This window comes from Lycium barbarum, chromosome 7 (genome assembly GCF_019175385.1).
Source record: "Lycium barbarum isolate Lr01 chromosome 7, ASM1917538v2, whole genome shotgun sequence".
NCBI classification, from domain to species: Eukaryota; Viridiplantae; Streptophyta; class Magnoliopsida; order Solanales; family Solanaceae; genus Lycium; species Lycium barbarum.
The window spans coordinates 29,856,156-29,864,289 of NC_083343.1; positions in this window are offsets into that span (position 1 = coordinate 29,856,156).

Here is an 8,134-nt window from a genome sequence, read left to right on the forward strand (position 1 = left end):
TACTCCGGAAAGCAAGAAGCGAAGCCTACTGCGGAGGATCACCGATGTCTGCACCTGCGGGCATAAAACGCAGCCCCCGGAGAGAGGGGGTCAGTACGAAATATGTACTGAGTATGTAAAGCACGGAGTACAGAATTATGGATCAAAACCGAAAGCAGATCAAATGTCAAAGTGGGGTACAAACTGGTATGTCAAAATCTATATCAAAATCATATACATACGTTTTATGCAAATAAAATCATGCAAACGCTTAAGAATGTGGTCGCCACTCCGACGCTGGCGCCACACACAGCATAACACCAGAAGGTTTCAAATCTCCGTACATCTCCGAACATAATCATAATCATCGGTGAGCATATCGCGTCCCGAGCCATATCACAGCATAACTCCAAACGGAACCGGGCCCTATGGCGAAGCCTCGGAAACCGTAACACAGCATACGGCCGAATTCATCATACAGCGCACGAATCAAAACCGGCCCGGGAACCGGCGAACGAAGTCATATTAAGGCACGAGCGGAGTCGTGAGCAAGCAAATGCAAATCGTATTTCAAAATAGTCTTTCAAAGCAAAGTGAACTCATAAGTCATTTTAGAATACAAAATAGTCGAATACTTAGCCGACATAAAGTTTCATTTTGCAAACCGTTTCCCAAATGGTCCATATAGTTCGGAACATAGATTAGCGCATCGAATAGTCCAAACATACCCCGTAGGAGGATGTTCCAAAGATCGGAAGTGGTACTTTCAACTTTATTCTCAAGGGTGGCCCGAAGGGCAAATCGGGCATTTTGGGGTAGCGGACCCACCTCGGGTCGAAGTGAGGTGACGAACATATTTTTACGAGCAGTTATATGCCAAGGGTCATACATAATCATTTCTAGGTTACCCGACCACATTTCGATAGGTTTCGGACGAATAGTGGCATTCTAGCCAAATTGGAGCCTTTAGGCTTCAATAGAATTGAATGAATAGTAACCTTTCTGTGGGTCGGGTTTCGAGGAGCAGAAATGCTCCGGAAGGTCTCATATTTGACTGACACACTAAGATATGCCAAATGAAAGAGTGGGAGGCTTTACATACCTCACAGACGTCGTAAGCTCTTCCAAAAGTCCCGTCCCGTTTCGTCAAAAATCTGCAAATGGTCAAAGTTACCAAATGAGATCCTTAGGCTCAAAAATGCCTTTAACTCCATATTTGCCTACCGAAATTTCGGCAGCATTTCCCCTATAAATCTAACATCCCCGAGGCATAACTCGGCTCAAATTAACCAATCACAACAGCCCACACATCAACAACCAAACCAAACAACAATCAAACCATTCTAGCTTTAAAGTTCTACATGATTTCTAAAGTTGGAAACTTCCATTCAAACTTTCAAAATTCTAATTCTATATCTACAAAATTGTATGCATTCCCACATTCAAACTTATATAATCCCATTCTAATTACAAACCATGCCATACACGAAATTGCATAAAAATCCATTATTTTCCCAAATTCTTCAAAACATCTAAAATGCACTACGAACATTCTAACTCACGTCGTTTCATTCCGAATTCATCAACATCGATATAGATTCATATCTAAAGTCTATAACACCCAAGATATACATTGATATACATAAAGATACCGAAGGTATACGCTTTCCGATAATATTCAAAATCATTTTTCAACGCCAATTTCATTCCCCAATTAATAATTTACGATATAAGGATCACAACAACACATTATACCAACTTAACCAAGATCAATTCACACCAATCTCTCTATCTATGGCTCACGGCCAAACTCACTACAAACACACACCCACACGTTTCCATTTATGTCCAAATTACGGGATTCTCGTCTACTTCCAATCTTTAACACATTCATAGCAATTCTATAACATTAGAGGGGCAAGATTCTTACCTTTTACTAACTTTCCGACTTGTCGCAAACGGAATCCTTGTGCCAAACCAATTATACCACGTCGGAGAGCGTCTTGAGTACTTCTTAATTATGTGGAAGCCAAGATTTTTGGATCACACACAAGCTTGGAATCTTTTCTTTCTTTCCTCCTTTGCACTCGGCCGAAACCCCTTTTTGTGGTGAGTTCTTGATTTTTTTATTTTTTTGATCTAGAATTTGTTAAGTCCTCCTAGTATATATCCACAATATTGATCATGTGCATAGCACATGATCATTAAACAAGGGGCTTGGGCCATATATATGGCCGGCCACCCCAAGTCCTTTGGGCCTAACTTTGTGTCATTTTTTCCTTGGCCCAATTCCTAAAATGCCCCGTTTTGTAATTCCCGAAACTAATTTCCGAAGTTCCAAATTTACCCTCGGCCTTCCCCGAGGTCTTAGCATCAAAGATTTCACAACCAACATAGTCATATTCACAAAATTTAAATTAGGTCCTTATAACACACAAGTCGTAATTATTTCACGATTTCCAATTGTACGAAAACACGGGACATAACACATGTCTCTTATCTCATGTAGCTATTCATGATCATAGACTCTTGACTTTCCGGTATATATTGAGAATTCATGGAGACAAAAGAGAATCATACCATCGGATTCATGCCATAGAAAGAAAGGACTAGCCTCACATACCTTTTACGTTTAACTAATCTATCATTCGCTTGTTCTCCTTCAATGTCACGTTTCTACCTTCAAGAGAGAATTCGCATTAACGTTAGTCAATCGACTATAAGAACGTGTCGCTATTTCTAGGGAAAATTGGGCAGCATTTCCTTTGTTTCTACTACTTTCCCCACATTCTATATCAACTCCCAAACTCTCACATCAACATTCACAATATCATAAACGACAAGCATCATTCATTTATATTATCCACATTTCACAATTTCACTTTAATTCATACATAATCATGACCATAGTTCACTATCATGTTCTTTCACATATAATACTCATTCCATGTTCTACATGTCATTCATAACCTATTTACAATCTCAACATATCCATTTTCATGATTCATTCCAACTACTACTCAACAATGTCACTATCCATACTTTCATGACCCATTTCCTATATCTTTCTACAATCCAAGTGTCTCCACTTCTCCATACTTTAAATAACATGCAAATACCATAAAACTTACCTTAGATAGTGTCGGAACAAGTCTTGAGTGGTATTACTCTTCTTGCACCAAGACCCTAGTTCACCTCTCTTGAAATTTCTTGACTTGGATGAACTTTGATGTGTTTCTCACACTTAGTTTTGTGGATTTGATGAAGTTGATCTTAAATTTTCAATTGGATTCTTGTATTGGAAGAGTTTGGAAAGTTCTAGAGAGCTATTGGGTCGTGGAGAGAGAAAATGGAATGAATTAAATGAACTTGGGTCATTATTTTATAAATGCAAAAGCTGTCTCGACGTCATTATATGGACAATTATACGGTCCGTATAATTGACCGTAAAACTGCTCCAGTGAGCGTCTCATTCTGTGTCACCTTGACGGCACATTATACGGGCCGTATAATTTTATACGGTCCGTATAATTTGACCATGAAATCGACCCTTCAGCAACTTCATTCTGTGACAATCCTATGGTCCATTATACGGGCCGTATAACATTATACGGTCCGTATAATCGACCGTATAACCCATCCTTTCACTGATCTTTTTCTTGCCACTTTATTTGATCTCCAACCCATAAGGAACCTTCTTAGCACTTGTTTATCATTTCATTGACATTCTTAGGGACGATATAACTCCTCTTCAAGGCACCATTTAGTTATCATTAACTCAGTACTCGTAATTTCTTTCCAATACACATCGTATGCCTTGCCTTCTCTCGGCAAACTTTCTTCTCTTATCTCATGCCTTTGAAATCTTAATTAGGGTCGTCAAATGTCATTCCATTCTTATTAAAATATCGTATACTCGTATTCTTCGTTCGTCTATTCACTGTACGCAATTGGGGAATCTTCCAAGGTGTAACAAATAACTTGTACATCTGAATGCCTCTTAAGGCGGATATCATGCATGCTTTCCTTTTTTAAAAAAAAATATTTTATACATACATATATCATAATATCGTACTCGGCCTTAATAGGCTCGGTGTCATCTGTACCCGGCAATAATAGGCTCGGTGTTATCTGTACTCGGCCATAATTAGCTTGGTGTTATCCGTACCCAACTGCAGTGGTGTACATAATAGGTGTCGTACCCGACTGACTATAGGGCGGCTCGGAGTGAGAAAATAGCTACATATATATAAAGCATGCATGAGAGCTCAAAGAAACGTTACAACTCTATCGGAGTGATGTAAGGTCGGCAAACCTTCGATTACCATTATGGAACTATCATCATGAACATATCTCACCTTGAAGGAACAATAACCATAAGATGAGATCAACACCAATAAATAATATCAATAACCATAAGACAAGATCGATAATATTGTAAGAACATCAAGAACCATAAGCTTCTAGTATTTCTAGGAATAGGGACATTATGGATGTCGTTTATGTAAGTTCGTATCAATAAGATCATGCCATAAGAAAGAAAGGGACAACTTTAACATACCTTGTCGTCTACTTAACCACTCAACGTCTATCCTCCTGAGCTCGCAAATCTACATTCAAGATAGTTCGCACTAAGATTAAGTCATTGAGACGCTTGTAAGGTCAAACTAACTAATAAATGAGCTAACGAAATTGGGGCAGCATCTCCCTTATATCACCTACTTCCACCAAACTTCAAAACAACTCCCAAGCATCAATAACAACATCAAATATACCATAGACAAAAGATTATATTCAAACTAGGCTCAAATTAATCCCAAAACTTGCTTCATAATCAATTCATAACCAATACTTCAACACAACAACTTATGACCTTTTCTATAATGATTCTCTTCACCTTTATGAGTTACTAACCTCCAAATCAACTCAACATAAGTAATAAGATGAAAAACATACCTTATACTAGAAGAACTTTAGCCACACACAACTTTCCTCAAGATCAAATTCACCACAACTCCAAGTAGAAGCAAGAACAACCACTCTACATGAATTAGTTTAGGGTTTTAATGCTTAATCTTCTTTTGAAGTAATATGGGATGTTTATGGTGTTTGAGAGAGCTTAAAGGGTCTAGAGAATTCTGTTTGGTGAAAATTATGAATCCCAAGTCGAGCCAACCAATTTATAAAAAGGGGAAAAAATTTCACCGCTTTAATTTCATAGTCACTTTCACAGACTGTGAAAAATTTCACTAGCCGTGAAAGTGGTTGTGAAACTATTGCAGTGGCTCCTCCCCACTGCCACCATTTCACGGTGTCCAACACCATTTTCATGGCCGGTGAAATGATTCACGGTCCGTGAAAGTGGGCGTGAAACGGTCTCCATCCAATTTTTCGACGAAACATATTCTTTTTGATTTATTTAATATCTAATATTCATACTCTTTTCCAAACATGTTTAGGAACTTATATGACTCTGAGATACACCCGTAGTTGTCAAGACCCGTCTAGAGGGCCGCGACGAGCACCCAGTGCTAGCTCACCCGGGCACCCTTGGCTTACATATATACTTACATCTAGGTGAGCCATACGATTAAACATGCATTTCCTTTCTTCAATCACACTAGTCCCATTGGACGGCAACAACTTTAAATCATCATTGACATCTATGCCACATCAATGTACATAAGCCGACGAGGTTATCAAAAGATATACAAAATATAGGCCGACAAGGCCGAACATATCTAACCATATACACGTGACTACGAGCCTCTAAGAAGAGTATAACATATCACATGAGCGGGACAGGACCCCTCTATGCCCATAATTATATACACAAAAGAATAAGTACCCAAAAGCTATGGCTCCGAATGAAATGGAGCTCTGCTATGTAATCTCTGAGTAAGCAGCTATGGATCAAGCCTATCTCCCTGTGCACCTGCGGGCATGACGCAACGTCCACAAACAAAAGGACGTCCAGTACGAAGAATGTACTGAGTATGTAAAGCATGATCAATATCAATATAGAAGCATAAATAGCAACATAAGAAATAGCGTAGGATGGGAGATGGCAATATCATCGTCATATGCACTTACTTGTCTTTCATAGGAACTTTCCATTGCTAATACGTATTTGTGTACATACATCATTATCCGTGTTCCATAATAGTACCCGTACCATAATTGTGCTCGAATTCGTATACATGCCTTTATTCACATTCATATACATAGTCGTATCATATTCATATTCACGTCATATACACAATCATATCATATACATAGCAATTACATAGCATACCTGACCACGTAGGATCGGTGTTTCATACATACTTGGCCAACCAAGGCTCAAGGTTACTTATACTTGGCCCTACCAAGGCTTCAGGGTTACATCTACCTGGCCCTACCAAGGCATCAGAGTTACATCTACCTGGCCCTACCAAGGAGTCAGGGTTATCCGTACAATCTATAAAGGTGTGCATACGTTTCGTAATCGTATACATACTTATTTACATATCATGCCCGGCCTCATAAGCTCGGGGTTCCATAATTGTCATACATATACTAGCTCATAAGCATCATTTCTATTAACATAATTATCATCATTGTCATCATTATCGTCATCGATATCATTATAACTATTATCGTCACACGTCACATTTGCCTTAATAGGCCTACTCGTCATACGAGGAATTTAGTACAATCGTAGCATATCGAGAATCATAAGCTTAGTAGCCTTGAAGGTAGAAGCATTTGGAGAACATCATAAGCTCGTAGAAGATTTAGATGATTGGCCAAAGGACCATGCCTCATGAAAGAAGGGTTAGCCTTACATACCTTTCCATTGCACTATTCTACACTTGCGCGTTCTCCTCCAATGCTAGCGTTTCTACCTTCATTGAAGTCATACTATCATTAGAATCGATAGCTAGCATATACGACTAAAGCTAGAGAAAATCGGACAGCATCTCCTCCATAACGTATCTCAACTCCCAAACGTCAATAATAAATTCACGATGCCATAACAACAGCCATTACTCATTCACATTATCCATATTTCTAGACTTACATTCAATTCATCCATAACCATGGCCATAACACACACGATGTACATTTACATACATTGTTCATCTCATGTTCTCAACATCATTTATATCGTATTTACATAACAATACATCAAGACCCATGGCTCAATTCATACTATTTCTCAAAATGACACTATTCCATATTCATGACTCATTTTTCTATACTCTTCTACAATCCAAGTATTTCAACTCTTAACTACCTTAAACAACATAGATATATCATGAATATTACCTTAAATGTTGTAGGAACAAGATTTAGTTGATAATACTCCACTTTGAGCAAAACCCTAGTTTATCTCCATTTGGATTTCTTGACCTTGGATGATCTTGATGGTTTTCTTACACTTGATTCCCTTGATTTATGTTGTTGATCACCAAATATCCTTGAATTATTGTGGAATATATGTAGAGAGATGTTCTAAAGAGAAGGGGTGTGATGTAGAAGTGAAATGAAATAAGCCTTGGTCCCCTTATTTAATGACTTAAAAATCTGATTTGAAGTGCACAGTGGTCGTAAACTTGGTTTACGGTCCGTATTCCAGTTTACGGACTGTCCTTCGTGGTCGTATTTAATCATATCAGAACCAGAAACTCAAACTGAGATGTGGTGATTTACGGACGCAGTTTACGGGCCGTAAACCACTTTACGGTTCGTATTTTGGGTCAATTTTAACCATTTGCTCATTTGGCAGAAAGTTGAAGTTTTGGAAGCCAAAATACGACATGACATTTTACAGATCGTATACCACTTTACGGTCCGTATTTCATTTTACGACCAACTGGCCAGAATGCAAACTTGCAACTTTTCACATTTCCAAAACCTATAATTATTCATTATGGAGCATAACCTCTCTCTCATTGCGATTGCCTTCGGAATCTCACTTAGGGTCGTCAAATGTTATTTCTTACTCGCGGAAACATCGTACACTCGTACTCATCACTAGTTCATTCACTTGCGTACCTACGGAAGATTTTCCGAGGTGTAACATTCTTCTCCCCTTAAGAACATTCGTCCTCGAATGTTAAAGTCTTCGGGGATTCTATAAATATTTCGCCCATATAAAGCTTCATACGGT